The sequence below is a fragment of the Haemaphysalis longicornis genome, unplaced genomic scaffold (assembly GCF_048455015.1).
Source record: "Haemaphysalis longicornis isolate Haplotype H1 unplaced genomic scaffold, Haemaphysalis longicornis Haplotype H1 scaffold_3, whole genome shotgun sequence".
Lineage (NCBI taxonomy): Eukaryota > Metazoa > Arthropoda > Arachnida > Ixodida > Ixodidae > Haemaphysalis > Haemaphysalis longicornis.
Genome location: NW_027526335.1, coordinates 79,826,126 through 79,842,542, shown reverse-complemented (window position 1 = coordinate 79,842,542; position 16,417 = coordinate 79,826,126). Strand labels below are relative to the sequence as shown.

The following is a 16,417-nucleotide window of genomic DNA, read 5'->3' as shown; positions in this document are numbered from 1 at the left end:
CAGGGGTGTTCCGGGTGCAGAGGACCTTTCCTTTTGTTTACGGATGAAGAACAAAGATCTACACCTGAAACCAGCTGCTGCAGTATAATTTTCGCATTAAATCCGACAGGATGCGATGATGGACGTATACGTACTTCAAACTAATTTCATAAACACTACATGTCCGCGCATGTTTATTTTTTTCTCGCTATCCAACTAGGACGGCGTTCGGTATCAAGGGCCTCGACCTTAGAGCGGAAGTCTCCAGCTAGCCCAATATATAGGACGACGTGCTTATGTAAATTTCCGACTTGCCCGTGGAAACCTCGAAGCCAGAATCTGTAGCGCTGCATGGTTAAACCAATGGGTTAAACTGCGAATTTGCTTACCGAACATGGGTGGCATAAGATGCTTCGACTAAAGCAGTTCATGCGTTTCCACGAATATTTTTAATGACTACTCTGGAAATGTTGGTGAGCGTCATTGCTGTTGACCTTTTCCGTAAACTGCACCCACGCACTACCAACGTTTTCGTTGGTCTGAGCAAACACCATGCTACTGGTTTATTAAGTTCCGCCGATACTCAGAAATCTAGAGTACGCAACAAGGTTAGCTACAGCCTGCACGTGGTAGCTCGTGAAATCACCTCAATTACGGGACAATCGTCTGACAACGTTCAACGTGCTTTTCGACAATAGACATGATGTTGAGGCATTCATGCCGGTCCAGTCCCTCTGAGAACGAACCCGGCACCAACGGCGCCATCCGGTTGTTTACGTATAAGGATTTGCTACCTCCTGCGTTCTACCGTCGATTGCAACCTGTCCCAGAATGAAGCTTTTCTACACGTCAATCCAACGCTTGCGAGGCCAATCCGCGCGAGAACTTTAAAGGGGCCATGAAGACAAGATACAAGCTTGTTTTATTTGAAAGATCTCGTGTTATCATAATGCCCCCAGCGCTTGTCCGGAAGCAAACGATGCTTTATTCAGTGCGAAATTATTCAATTTAAGCTAAAATTTTGATTTTGGCGCCAAAACGTGTGTTTGAACGACGTTTGAAATGACATCATAAGAACAGGTCTTTCAGCTAAACTTGGTGGGGAGCGGAGACTTGCTTACTGTTAGTCAACGTAGGTGGCGCCACCACACCACGGCACGCCGTTTCTGCCTTTGGTTTGTTTGTGACCGTATTTAAACCAGGCTTGTTTTTGTTCATGGAGAAAATAATCGTTTTATGAAACATGGTGCTTGCTCGAAAAATATGGTCGCGTAAGACACCGTCGCTTGCGTCAACCGACCAATGTCGTCTGAGACAACCCCAAAGACCCGCAGTGCTATGCATCTAAGCGAAGCAAAGTACGCGCAGTACCAACAGCAGTACGCATCGGTGCTTCATGCTTACGTGCGCTTTCGTAACTTCCACTGTTTGTCCCACCATTCTTACTAATATAAAAAGAATGTGCCCTAAATTTGAGCGCAAATAGCTCGTTCGGCAAATCTTATAAGTTCTGGCTAATTTACGTTTGCTCTCGCCGGCCACCGCCAACCGCAGAGCTCACACATATGACGTTCTGTTGCGGGAAATGAGCTAGTGGGTCGCATGGCCATTCCCTTTTTTTCCTGATTATATTGCTTATTTGAGCAAAGTTTACGTTAAATGTGGTGTCAGCATGAACGAGGCGATCCTTTGAAGAACAAAACTTGCATTTCGTCTTCATGGCCCCTTTAAGCACGTGCAAATCCAGGCACTGCGCACATGCCTTGTTGGTCGGGTGGGCAATGAATTGTCAAGCTCGAAATTACCGCGCTGCAGCTGTTCATGTACATGTGCATGCAGCGGTGAGACCGCTGGTATATTGCAGAACTGTTTCACCATCATTTTGCGCTATCACCTTTATGTCATAATTTTCGAAGTCGTTGCACGCTTGTCATAAGGAGCTGAGGCGCTGCCGTCGTTTGTATTCTATAGTTCATCTCACAAGCTAGCTGCAGCACTGTGAAGGCTACATTGTTGTCCCCCTCAGGGCGCCTAACTCACCGCGAAGGCCTTGCGGTGCCACTTGCCGAGAGGGGAGGAGAAGGGAGTGTTCTTTCAGGACCCCCTTCACGGCGGATTAGGCGCCCTCAGTGGGCGCACTATTGATAACAATGTAGCCTCCACAGTGCTGCAGCTAGCTTGTGAGATGAACTATAGCTTTCCGACGTCGCAAAGCCCCTGTCTCGCAAATCTGAAATAATTTATCGTCACTGGACATATCAGCTCTTTCTAATGTTTTCGCGCAAATAATATGCACACCAACGACCAGGTCGGTCACAGCTTTGCAGTCGCTGCGGTCATTTATCGAAATTCAGTTTAGAATACGCCCACTGCGCGCGGATAGAAAGAGCAGGCCTATTACTTTGCTCCATTGCAGCGAACCATTTTCCAGCGGCCTAAAAGCAGCATGGCGGCCGGGATCATTTGCGACCTGGCTTCCGACCAGACTGTACCGCACTTTCCCGACGTACACCGCGGCACCTGAGATATAGGAGAGAGAGAGAGAGAGAGAGAGAGAGAGAGAGAGAGAGAGAGAGAGAGAGAGAGAGAGAGGAAAGGCTCTTTATTGAAAAAAACAGAGAGGTTTGCCGGCATTTGCCGAGAGTAGCCTACATGCTTATGCTTCTCTGCTGTGGGTTGGGGATGGGGGAAGAAAATGGCCAAGAAAGATCAGGGCAGGAAGAAAAAGAAAACTCTCGTGCGCTTGGCGCGATAACCGGTTTACATGCATATTTTTGTTCTTAGCTTGGGCCACATAACGTACAATTTTGAAATTCGGCCAATTTCATCCAAATAAGATAACAAGCTCCATAGAGCTTGGCGCTGCTTCGAGGGACAAATCCATGGTCCTAAAATAATCCTGAGAGTTATTGGTCCTTCTTCTAGACGTTAAATGTTTCAAGGAAGGGGGATCTCGGTTCCATGTAGGCCGCACATTCTAATAAAATGTATTCAACTGTTTCGACACAAGCACAATTATCACAGTGCGGGTTTGGCGTCGCTCCAAGGCAAAATAGGTAACTATTTGTGCATGCACAGTTCAGCCGTAGACGATGGTATAACATTTCCCGGTTACGAAGAAGCTGCCTCGGGAGTCTCGACTTTTAATTATGGATCAATAGTGTGCAAAAAGCAGCGAGTATTTCGTAAGTTACTCCATAGACGGCTTTTTTCCGTCACCGCAAAATGGTGAGCCATGGCAGACGCTTCTGTTTTCGTGAAATATAGGTGCGTTCCGCTTGCTCAGTGTAACCCTAGAGTTCCTTAAATGCCATCTCAGGCACTCGCTGCAGGAGCCTCTCCATCGTCTGCAAACGCGCCTCCTTCTCTTCTCAGGTGTGACTCCAACTCTGTCACAAGAGGCTATAGGCATTGCCTTCCCTAACGCTTATGACGTCACGCTTCTCCAGCCCTGCGGTGTCTGTTATACGCAGATCTCCCAGTGGCTGCCCTTGAACACTGCAGGACATAACCTCCCGGAAGAGAAAACCCTTCACGGCACTAAGCTTTGTAGGACCATCGCTTGTTCAGAACCCTGCGAAGGATATTACACCTGCATTTCCCTGAAGTCTATAGTGCATCAGAAAGGGCACATGCTTCCTTTGCAACGTTCTACCAGAGTCCTTCAATGCTTCTCTGGTCATGAAACTCCCGGCCAAGTTTCGTACGGGGACAAAGGCTACCGCGAGGGGCGCCACCGCAGATCGGAGGGCATCGGGAGGACGCCGCTGCTCTGTAGCCGGAACGGCAGGCAGGAACGCAGTAGCAGCATGCCCGTTCACACCAAATTTTTCCGCCACTCACAAAATGACAAGTCCATTTGAGCGGCCCACGACACGTAAAGCGAAAGCGCACAGCTTATAAGGCGGCGCGCTTCTGTTTTATCTTACTCCGTGGTCCGTTCCCTGCCAAACGCGCTCTGACCACGCCCCCGGGTGCCCTCCGATCAACAGCAGCGTAGCGGCGCGGCCTCCCTGGGCAGCGTACGAAGCTCTCCCATAGCGTGACGGCGAAGTTTCAAGGCATTGAAGGACTCTGGTTCTACATCTTCTTGAACTGGTGTGGCCTTCCTCATTCTTCCCATTTCTGTCGTGCCTTATCTTCTTGTCTTCATCCACACGGCTAAATGCATACTAATCGGTTATGCAGCTGAACGTATGTGTGTAACTACTCTGTCGCTCCTGTAATTTCCCGTTCCAGCTGCAGGGGTCGCCAAGTGGGTGAACGGGTAGCCCATTTTACTCCCATGACGTGACCCCTTGAACAGCTGTTTTCCCTGAAAGCGTTCTTGACGTGCGTTCGAGGCTATTGCAAAGAAACTAATTAGTGCTATCGAGTTAAACACTGATCAGATCACCCCTGGATTCCACGTGACAACGGCGTTAGTTGAACACTGCAATACAATCTGCACCATCCGCTTAATTTTGGGCCTTGTAGGGCGTACGAAATTCCCACTTGATTATGCGTAATATGGGAATATCATCCACATGGCCGAACTCGCATTAATTTATAGAAGCCTGAAGGTAATTGTAATTACGCACCATTTTGTGCTCTCCCCATCGACTACACAGACGAACAGCAGTTTTTCGACATGCAGCAGCACCTAAAGCTAATGTGCTGTCACATACAAATGCGTCGCGGTAAAGACAGTCATTTCCACCATACCCCGGGCCCCATGCCACTACGAAAGCATGAAAAACAAAAGACGAGAAAAAGTTAACACGGCATAGTTAGCGTCGTCGAAAATTTGTCGGGCTCGGACACCTTTTTACCAAGTATACGCCTCCACCCAACGTCGCAGGCAAGCCCCCTAAACATACGGGACGCCGATTAAGTTCGGCCAACTAATGTATACTTATACTCAAAAGTTTCCAAGTCTTTTTCTTTGTTGCCCATCTTTCTGGACATGGAGGCTCGACCTCTGCGAGTTATAAGAGAGTTCTTTTTGCGAAGGAGATGGGCGTGTTCGAGCACGGCTCTGGGTACGAACCCATGACGAATAGAGCAATGAAAATGTTTCCAAGTGGCCCACACAGTTTTCTCACTCGTTTAGAGCGCTCAAGGCAAACGGAGCACGATAGACATCGCGTTTAAGATATGCCTCTACGATGCAGGTTCCCGAAAGGTGCCCATTTGTCTGACTGTGCACGATGGGAAATGTAAAGTATACACTGAAGAACCCACTAGGTGATCTTGCGCTCACATGAACAAACGAGCGGAAGAGTAACAGCAATCGAGTGATGTTATAGGTGAGCACGCCCTCCCCACGCAGTTAGAGAGAGAGAGAGAGTGAGAGAGACCCTGCTGCGAAAATGCGGGTCTTGCAGGCCGGATAGAAGCCTCAACAGGTGCTGGGGTCCTTGAGGGCCTCGCACGTCCGAGTACGAGGCCAGAAGACGGAGCGAAGGTCCAGTGAGTGAGGGAGCAGCTCAGCTCTCCCATACATGTGAAGGGAATACGCGGCGGAAGAGCGTATGGCTGTAGGAAGTGGAGTACGTGAGCGTCTCGCTCGGGGACACGATTAGCAAGGGGAAATAACGGCCCGACGCAATGAGTATTATCGGCGTCTAGAAGTAAGTCCGTGGCATTACATTCGTGCTCGTATAACAACACGACGAATCGCACTCCATATATATAGGTATACTGGCGTACGCTCGCCCACTCGGAGGCGGAAAGCGGATTGTAACTGCACTGCCTCAGCCTTCTGTATACGAAACGATAGGGCCTCTGACACACACATAAGTTCCTGCACCATAAGAACAGAATACAATACACGTGGGCAGGCACAGATATTCTGATAACATAATGCGCTTAGACTCTCTACGTTGAGGGGGAGGTTCTGGCGGAGCACTCTATAGTGTGTCCAACACCACGTCTAGGTGGTGTTGGTGTGTCCCGCCAGAACGACCCCCTCAACGTTATTAAGGTTTAGATACGCCCCAGTATATCCATTTGGCTGTTATATATATACCCACAAGCCTGCTTTGGTATTGACAATTCCACTAGAAACTCCCCAAAGTCAAACGAGCTTTCAAACAGGGAAACATTATATCATCCCTATAAGCGCGAAATTATTTAATGTATACGCTTCCAATCGGTGTAGCTCCACGTGAAAAGGTAATTATCCGAGCAACGTATCTGGACTATTTCAATGGCACTCAGAAGCGCACAAATATTATAGGAGTGTCGTGGAACTGACGCTATACAGTCATAAGCACATACCCCGATGACGTCCAAGAGTAGTTACTATCACAAGAGAACATCCATGAGGGAGACTAATCGGAACACTCACCAGTTTGAGCCTTCGGGGAGTACACTATAGATTGTATTCAGTGAAAAGTTGAGCTGTGAATTTCTTCGCTTGGCGACACTGAAAACAGCCACCGACATGGCGCGGCTTTTGCCACTGCATGCGCCCGCACGCCGAAGAAAAAAAAAAAGCACCGGCGTGCATCGTATGCTCCGTTTCAACCCGATTCTCAACGGTATAGTGTAAACAGAGATGTTATTAATCGCACTCACATTGGACTCGAGGCATTATTTTGAGTTCGGTGGGCAGAGTTTGGAACGTCCAACACACATCATGAGCTTAGCACGGACAAGTACCGCCATCTCGCGGAGCCCGGCCTAACCAGTGACGGCGCACTCACATGGCTGCCTGCATCCGTGCCTCGGCAGTGATTACAACCTATACAATACCACCAAAACAGCATATATAAACGGGAAAGCACCGATTGAATATGAAGCATTATCCTACTAAACTATGTAAACGCAATCCATACTTTCATGGGGAAACAAAAGCAATTTAAAATTTGTTATATCAGAATGAGAATTTCCAGTATCCCCTAACTGCTAAAACTAGCCACCGATCAGTACGGAGCGAAAAGCGTCAGCTTGCTCTCCAAACCAACGTTACTAGAATAAACTCAGTTTCGGAGCTCCGCATCTCCGCCAGCGGAGGAGGGTGGGCCAAACGGCGGTCGCGAGAACTAGCGGCGCTGCAGTCAAGTCTTGCGCTACTCTCGGGGCGTCGTCTGCTACTGCGGCGGGGCGGCGTGCCGCGGTGGGCCGCCGCGGAGTTGCCCGCGGCGACTTTCTAGTCGTGCTATGTCCAAACTTTTCACCAAACTTTTCACCCTTTTCAATTTATCACCCTTGCAGTCGACAAACTTCAAAATTAGTCACCATTCCAGTTGACACTCCGCATCACATTTGCGCACTGTTTACGTAGATATTCATACGGTCGTCTGTATGCATTGTCTTGCGTGCGTTGCTCATTGGTTGGCTGATTCGACGGCGGGCCTATATTTGAGCTGTGTAGATTGCGTGTAACTTCCATATACGGGAGTTTCTTAGCGAGTGAGCATTTTCAGCGTAGTTCCGATGACTACTGAGCTGTCTTATCTCGACCAAAAACGACCCAACACGTTTGTAAGATAGTGACTTTATATTTCTTTTACTTTATATTATATTTTATATTTTATATTTTATTTTATTCACGAGCTGGCGAGTGTAAAATATTCCACACCTTTTGTTCGTTGCCTCGTCGTAAAAACTCTCGAAAATCCACTGCTTTGAAGGCAGCGTGACAGTTCACAATTTGTCAATTGTCAGTGTGAAGCCAGGGCAACTCTGAGTCACGACAGCGTTGCTAATAATCGCTTGCCTTTCGTCTTGCTGTTCTACTTCCGGTGGCTCCTCTGCCGAAGAACTAGGCACTGGACTTTTGCGGAACACCGTGCGTTTTTGGGGTGATTTGCGCCTTGATCCCGAAAGTTTCGGCTTCGATATATGGGGTGGAAGTGCTGGGAACAAACGCGGAATGGCACCGGGCGCGAGCGCGTGCTATCAAAATTTCTTGTCCCGCAACAACATGCGGTAGTGCTTTACAATGTCGTCATCTTCAAAATGAATGTCACAGACTTTGCATTTCGCTGTTAGCTTTTTATCTTTGCGATGTAAAGCTTGCTCCCACCTTTTGAATTTCGTAGGTTCCTTTGGTGGCCCGAAGAAGTGGCGTGAAGTGGAGTAGCCGTTGCGGTAGCCGCTCTTGCACCCCGTCGCAAAGCAAGTCGGCATGCAGAACCGTGGATGAATCTCTTGCTCCTCCTACGCTTTGTACATGACGTACTTGTCTTCGTGCAAGCTCCTTCGCATGGCCGAAAACAGTTCCAAAAATGACCGACGAGCAAAGCGTACACACTCGCAGCCAACGTTACTAGTAATGTTGGTCGCTGCAAAGCACGTGCATTTGCACCGATGATCTTAATGAAAACCTTCTGGGGTGAAGGAGGCGCCCGCTATTGACGCCGACGCTCGCCAGGCAAAACAACACGTGTTTTGCCTGGCTTCAGGCAAAACACGTGAGGGTGGTCGTTCCGGCCCACATGGCAGTACGACAGTTTTTGTGAACCTCATCAGTGGCAGGTCCCGTTAACCATCTTCCGGTGTAGAGTTCCTGTGCTGAATTTTTATGTGCGCCGGGCTGGTCTCACCTTCTACGGCCTTTCGAATTATTCCCGGGTGAATAAAAATCATACACCCCTTTGTTGCTTCCACCGAGTACCTGACTTTTGGAATGTTTCAAGCGAATACGCATTACGCCCGCGAACGGCTGAATGAGTATTCGATCATATTTAATCGCGTACGGCTAATATGGAATTGCTTAAACAACTGCCATAAACTTACAAAGGTAGTAGGGTTGTTGTTTTTTTACACCCCTTTCCTTTTACGCAACCAAAAAATGCTTTCAGGTGGTTATGAGACATCTTGTGCGTGAGCAAATTTTGCAGCTTCCCTGTTTCCACAAGCCTGTCAAAAGTTGCCATGACACTGATCATACGTATGGGGAGTCCTAAAAATACGGTTTTCTTGAGGCCCTCAATCGCTGATTTTCCTTGTGCATCCTGGAGTCCTGTTATGTACAATTCAGCCTTTAAAAAAGTCCTCATTGAATCCTCATTCGCCTTTCGCAGAGGTGCCTTGTACGATCAGGTGGAGGGATTTCTTGAGTTCAAAACATCAAAAAGGTGGTCAAAGATCCTTATGAACTTAAGCGTAGAATCCGCACCTTTAAATTGTGGATTAAAGCTTTGACGTGATTTCGCAAAAGTCGAGTGCACCTGCGAGAGATGAACTGAGCGTCAGAACTGTAGGCAAACTTTCATCTTCGGTGATCTAATGTCTCGTATGCACCACAAACAGCGCTGAGGCCGGAGGAGGTGAGACGAGCCCGGCGCATATAAAAGTTGAGAATAAGAACTCTACATCGGAAGCTGGATAACGGAACCTCGCACTGACGATTTTGACAAAAACTGTCGTGTTGCTGCACAGGCATAAAGGCGCGGCTTTTACAAACGTGTTGGGTCATTTTTCGTTGAGATAAGACAGCTCAGTACTTATCGAAACTACGCTGAAAATGCTCACTCGCTAAGAAACTCCCGTATATGGAAGTTAAACGCAATCTACACAGCTCAAATATAGGCCCACCGTCGATTCTTAGCCAGCCAATCAGCAACGCATGCAAGTCAATGCGCATACAGACGATCGTATGCATATCTACTCAAACAGTGCCCAAATGGGATGCGGTAACGTTGACTGGAAGGATGAAGGTGTTTAAGCCTGTCGACCGGGAAGATTATAGTATATGTTTAAGTTTAGCAATAGCAGTACTAGAAACCCGCCGCGGTACGTCGGGGCGGCGGCCCGCCGCGGACGGCTGCTGCGGCGGCCCGCCGCAGTAGCAGACGACGCGCCGAGAGTAGCGCAAGACTAAGGTCCCTTACGCAAGACTTGACTACAGCGCCACTAGTTCTCGCGCCCGCCACGCGGCCCGCCTCTCCGGCGGAGCTTTCAAACTGAGTTTATTCTAGTAACGTTGCTCCAAACAACAGGCCGTGGTGCACAGACAGCATCTTTTCCGCTCCACACCCGCGTACACCCCACGGATTTTCCCAACCCCACTCTAAGAAATGTGGGGAGTAGTTGAAGAATCAAACAGCGTTCCTATTCCTGCCAGGGTCGTTTGACACCGTCCGCACCACGCGTGGCGTTAGATGGCGTGTTCACTCTACTAGGAAACCAGAATAAAACTGCTGGCGAACTCTCCCCGCTCTTGATGGAGCTAAGCGGCGGTTGTACCCCTTTCGCGGGAGAGAATAGAACAGCGTACCGACTCTGTCTCGCATCGATGGAGTTCGTATATCCTCCGCGAGAGAGAATAGAACAGTATATCGACTCTATCAACTTCAGCTGCACGCTTTCAGGTGTGCAAAAAGGCAGACACCTCTATGGCGGACGCGAACTCTTTGAAATCGTATGAAAAAGTAGTTACCTAAACAGCCACAGCGCCGGGCCATGAAACAAAGCGTACTTAAAATAAAGTGCAGCGTATTCAAAAGAGCGTGCGAGGTAGTGTTACACGTCCTCTAGGAATGGGTCATTTGTGTGTTCTAACGCAACGGTGTCCGTCGGACTACTTGAGCGTTGTACCTTTGCGCGGTCTTTTCATCGCGGCGGGGCTGGCGCACGGACGCGTCTCTCCGATGTCTCCGTCTCTTTTGTGGCATTGAAACCGCCGTAGTACTCCTGTACGTGTCTGTGAGGTGCGTTTTGGTGTCGGTGGCTGTGTTTGAAGTATACCTGACTGGTGGAATAACATCGTTTGGCTGCTGCGGCCGCCGCTGAAAACGTAAGTCACCATTTCAGTTTTTCTTGCGCAGTACGGGATCGAGCTCGCGCTCGTTCCCGCCAAAACTTCAGCTTTATTTATAACAACTGGCGCTCGTGAGTGCTGCTTAGCCTTTTTGGTTCTTGCGAAGAATTAAGTGGTCACATACATGTGCTTTCATTTGTGTGACACCAGTTCTAGCTATCCTTTTTCCGGCTTTGTGTTTTTCGAACAAGCGGCCGTGCTCCCATCGCGGGTTCACGACGTTCAGCATGCGTTGAAACAAGACTCGTGCGCAGTATAAGAGTTGCGGATTTATTAAGCTGGCTTCTTTAGGCACTGGACACATGTACGATTGGTACACGCGATTCGCATGCGACTGATCGTTACGACTGTCGCCACGAGTAGCCGTACGCGTGAATTTGAGACACATGGCCCGATGCGCGCATGCGATGTGTCGTCGGCGTCGCTCCGCCCACTGTTTTTGCTTTATGGTCAACTACGACGATCGCTGAGCTGAATTTGCAGATTCCGCGCGTTTTTTCGCAAGAAATTGATAAAGCAAGCAATCTTGAAGCGTTTTCTGCCTTCGGGAACAGTCCGCGCTCACGCCGGCCGCGCCTGCCAGCTCGACTCACTCAGCGGCTCGAACCGGCGCAGACCACGGTAGCAACCGCTTGTCGCTGCTCTCCCGAATCAATCTGTTCGCTAAGAAGAAGTTCCACATGCGAAAAAGTAGGTGTTAATGTGGTGAAAAATTGTGCTAGGGATTGTTGTCAGGGCTTATTTTAAAAGCGGCGATCAGATATCTGCCGCTATGCAAGCCTGCGCTGACCGGCCGTGTATGCCGCGGCGCGCGGTGCGCCGAGCGGTCGAGAGATGGCGATACCTGCGCGGAAGCATCCAAACAGGCTACGCAGATGTCTTGGTCACCGATCGCTCAAACGGCCGTTATAGCCCAAATAAAGTTTCACATGCGAGTAAAAGGATGATAGTGTGGTGAAAAGTTGTGTTACGGATTGTCATCCGCAGTTGCACAGATAGCGGCGATCAAATGTCCGCCAGAATGCTAAGCCTAAGGTTCCCAACACCCGAGCCGACCCGAGCAACGCAAGCCTGTTGCGGGCGGTTGGGGCTCAGCGGACTCTCGATCGCAATGATGGCACGACTGCATCTGGCTTGCCAGTCGCACGTCGTGAGCCTCCTCGGACCAGCGAACGACCCAAAACAGGCCCTAACGATCAATCGTAACGATCAGTCGCATGCGAATCGCGTGTACTAATCGTACATGTGTCCAGCGCTAGCTATAAATTGGCTTTCGTTTCATTATCTTCTTGAGCAACGTAAATATATTGTCGAGCGACAAGGTAATTACACTGCCGCCGGGCTTATCCGTCGGTTCCGTTCCCGTCTGGCGCGTCTGGCGAGGCAGAAGTGAGCGACGGCGACAGCAACACCGTAACCAGTTTATTACCCAATCAGTTAGGTTGGTAGCGTCGCTTTATTTGGTTACCCCTTAAAATATAACGCAGTCAAAGGTCACAAGGTTTCAATTCAACCTCCATGTTGTCATAGATGTCTTGCAAAAAAAAAAAGAACGTGAACGTTTGTGCGTTCCGAACCCATTGTGTAGTGCGTTGCCTTGTAGCCTCTGGTCCCGTGTTGTTAGAAAACAATACTTAACGCTAATAAAACGTTGTCGGTAGGAAATTTCACCGCGATTAATTGTTTATGTGGCTACAGTAGCCACAACAAAATTTCACGGAACCGCTGGCGTGTTGCTTTGTCTATTGGACTTTTTTCTTATTACCTTGCGCGACTGCAATAAGAGTGAAGCCCATTTTCGGTGAAATTCCGTACTGTTTTCTCAAGAAAGAGCCAAGTAACGGCTACCGTAAAACGTAGTATTGAAAAATGAATACTGCAGTACGTTTTGTTTCATAGCGAGTGTTGACAAGCTATAGAACTTTAGGCTGAATATTTTCACGCGGACATGTGGTAAAACTGCTGCTAGGTGCTGTATTTAGTAAGCAGCGTGCATTTAGCATTATAGTGAACTTTTTTTTACTTATTACAGGCGCTACGACGTAAAGGTGTTTCCCGTGGATGTTTCCAGGGCTATTCTACAATAGTGCTGTTCAACAACATATTGTGATCGCCTGGCGTTCGGAAGCAGAAAGAGAGCAAAGATGCCTGGTGCGGCCGACAGCTGTAAGTAATAAACACTTCATCTTTGGTCACTTTGCCATAGTCATCTGGCAAATAAAAATGTGTCTTTTAGCCTTCATGGTGTCATTTGCATGCACTTTTGCTTTCTAGCATCGACTGACCTTAGTTGTGTTTTATTATAAATGTCATTAGAGACATAACATAACTGCGTAACCAACTTTCTGCTTGATTAGAAATGTGTCGCTTCCACTGCAGTGCATTAATGCTGTAGCTTTTTCAAACTGCCAAACACTGCAGTATTTTTTAACAAACTTATTTGGTCACGAGTAAGATTCGATGTGCAGCTTCAAGATTGATGGGGATTAGGAATGCGGTTGTGCGGCATTTATTTTCTGCTTGCCTCTTGTTACTCTCCATGATTCGGTCTTGTTACTGTTCACTGATCCCATGATTAATTCCAATAATGAGAGGCTGACAGTTTTGCTGTAATATTGCTTGTCTTCAAGCCATCCTTTTTGATAACACCATTGCACCAAGTACTTGCAGGTTGGCCTGAGGTTGCAGGTTCTCTTGTTGGTCTGGCTGCTTTTTCTGAAAGTGGTTGGTTGGAAAAAAAGAGGAGGAGGACCTTGTTGGTTTAAAATTTGAATAGGGGATCAGGACCCCGATGCTTTAAATTAATCCGTGCTCTCGTTCTTCTCAGATGGCTTTTCAGTTGCACTGCTGGTGAAAGAAAAGCCAGAGGCCTTGCTCTCAAAGCTGGTATGCATATTTGTCTTCTGTATGTTGAGTAAGTGAAATCCAGTGTAGTACTTGTGAATCAGGCTCAGCAATCACCATCACAGCAATTCAAATTTGCTAAAGGGAGCATTTTGCCGCATCAGTAGACAATTGTGAATGTTACATTGATGAATCGTTAGCGTAGTCACTAAATTGTTAGCTTTAAGTGTATAGACTACTAACTAGCGATTCGTTTTCCTGAGAATCTCTTTGTACAGTGGTTTGTCCACTGAGGAAGGAAGAGCAAAATACTGTTACTTGTGTTTCTTCTGGTACTTGCATTTGTGTGCTTTTTATGCAGGAGCCAGGAGAGACTTCCCTTTACCCCAGGATCTTGTTCTCGGGCCAAACTGCGGAGAAATCTGGAGCCGTGACCGTGCACTTCGAAGAGCTCCAGCTGACGGCTATGGACATAGTGGACGGGTTCGCTTTGCTTTTGGCGGTCTACTGGACCTTCAACATCCAGTACGCCCCAAAGACAAAGCGGACCTGTCTGCTTTTTTAGATGATGCTCGTCCTACCACCGACAGAGCAAATGGTTTCGGTCATAAAAGCAGCAACTGCAATACAGGTGGAGCGACGTGTGTGAGGATGTCAAAATAAAGCATGAAATGCAGTGTGAAAACGATTTGTCTTTTTTTTTTCGGCTAAGCACAAACGACAGCTTTTTTTGTAAAGACGCCTTGCTATGTTTACTTGTGAAGTAATTTTACTGTATTTCAGTTTGTAAGCATGAAGTAAAGAGGGCTGACACTAATGCTGTTGTGGATGCTAAAGTGTAGTCTTGTTAAAGGTAACATCGTGCTGCCTCTGAATAGTAGAGTTCGGCAACTCGCAGGTAGTGCATAGATCCTGCTTTAAAGGAATACATTAGTTCTGACAAAGAGTAAGCTAGCCCTCCTTGAGGAGGCATTATGGGACTCTGGTTGAAAGAATACAATGATTCTGAAAAGAGTACGCTAACCCTTCCTGGCGAAGTATTGCAAAATGCTGTTTGGTGGAATAAGGTAATTCTGAGGGGTGGCAGAGGTATAGCAAGATTCTGGTAAAGAATTGTATAACTCCCTGACTGGAGGAATTATTCGATCCGTGGTGAGGGAATTGCCGGACGCGGTTCCCGCAACTCCGGTGAGAATACCTCGACCCCCTCTCCGCGAGAGGCCTGCGACTCCCTTGTGAAGGGTAAGGCTATTCTGCTAAAAAGGGAGTTGCCTGATGCTGGAAAAGGGAATCGTATATGGGACAAGGGTTTCTATTCCCTTTGGGAATTGGTGGGACTCCTTTAGTTCTTTTACACCTCCACGTGCCCGCACCGTGGAGATTCAACCACACGTCAGCACATGGAGTGGTGGGCCCTTTCGGCTGAACACAGGAATTGACACTATCAACAAACCCCAGGAACGAGCAGTGGGAGAGAGAGCTGCACCAGCAGCTCCTGCTTTGAAATACAGCTACGTCAGCTGGATAGGAAGACGACGGCAGCAAGATCAGCCAAGGTTCTGGGCTGAAGACTCCGCCCACGGCGCGCGGTGTTGATAAAAAAAATGTGGTTGATGCCTCTTTCATATGAATCGGTAAAACACGAAAGTGAAATGTGCCTTCACAGGAGCATTTAAATGTTTATTGTGCATTCATATGAACTTGCACATCGCTATTGATGTTACGTCGGTACGATTGCACGCGCCGGAACATTGCGTAAATCTGACTGAAACCACAGCCTCTTGAAAACCGTGTGAACGAAACCGAAACCGAAAGCAGTAGGTGGCGGAGGGTGCCTTAATTCATCCGCGTCCCGCGCACACGAAGACGCTGGCATCGAGGCGCCAACTGTCGGCGCTCATTAGCGTCATGACGAACTACTTTGCTTCGCCTATCCTAGACGGCAGTACCATCTGAATAAAGAAGGTAGTGGGAAAGATATACGGCGCGTTCGTAAACGTACTTGCGTTTGAATTCATAGCGCAGTGGGCATAGCGCTATGTACCGCTCGTTGCGGCGAGAGTTCGTGGTTCGAATCCGGGTGGGGCCGCGTCAACGAAACATTTTCTGGTGATGTCATTTACGTGACGGATATGACGCCGGTGATATCTTGGTGTACCCGGGCATGCATAAAACACTTTCGTGTTAATAAAAAAAATGAAAGCCGTTCCACTCAACGTGAAAGCTGTCGGAAGTGCAGAGCAGTGATTCGCCATTACGGGATGTGGCGCCGTTCTCCGCTCTCTGCTACCACCCCTCACGCTCTTCCCCTCTCTGCCTCACTCCTCTCTTGATGAATTGAACAGAGGCTTTGTTCAGTGTAATTCAATTTTCCCGCCTTCGCAGTGCTCGCGCGCCCTCTCCTGGGACGGCTCACATCCTTTTCTTTGTCTCTTGTTTCTTGTTCTGCCTGCAACGACACGAGCGGGAGTTCTGTTCGTTTTGCGCTTGCTTTCATCTCGCACGTGCTGGAGCCTTTCTGCGCTATTCTGAACGCGTCGTCTTTCGTTCGGCGGCCGGTTCACTTTCTATCGTAAAAACCAACCCAATAAGCATTGATACCCGGGGACTGTCGGTTAAGCACATATATTTCGCCTCAAATGTACCTGCAGTTTTCCTTGCGCTAAATAACTGGGACGTGTATGACAAGTGCCCCCCCCCCCCCCCTCTCGTTTCCCGGTTCCAGGAGTTTCCAATGGTTCTGCTTATATAAACCTCTTGCGCAAGTAGGCAGCTCACAACACGGCTCGAGGACTCGCATGCCGAGCCCCCGAGCAGCCTCCGCTGAGGTCGGGAAGAGAC

The 16,417-nt window shown here is 48.4% G+C and overlaps 1 long non-coding RNA gene across 3 annotated transcripts; it reads left to right on the top strand.

Annotated features, from left to right (window-relative positions):
* The first annotated feature begins 9,997 nt into the window (after nucleotides 1-9,997).
* LOC144174718 (uncharacterized) lies at nucleotides 9,998-14,176 on the top strand. 3 transcript variants are annotated; one of them, XR_013323514.1, is made up of 4 exons: nucleotides 9,998-10,708; nucleotides 12,765-12,898; nucleotides 13,560-13,618; nucleotides 13,938-14,175. It is a non-coding gene; the product is annotated as an uncharacterized LOC144174718 (long non-coding RNA). The 3 variants fall into 3 exon arrangements; XR_013323516.1 differs by lacking the exon at nucleotides 13,560-13,618 and having other exon boundaries at nucleotides 9,999-10,708; nucleotides 13,938-14,114; XR_013323515.1 differs by lacking the exon at nucleotides 9,998-10,708 and having other exon boundaries at nucleotides 11,680-12,898; nucleotides 13,938-14,176.
* Nucleotides 14,177-16,417: the final 2,241 nt, after the last annotated feature.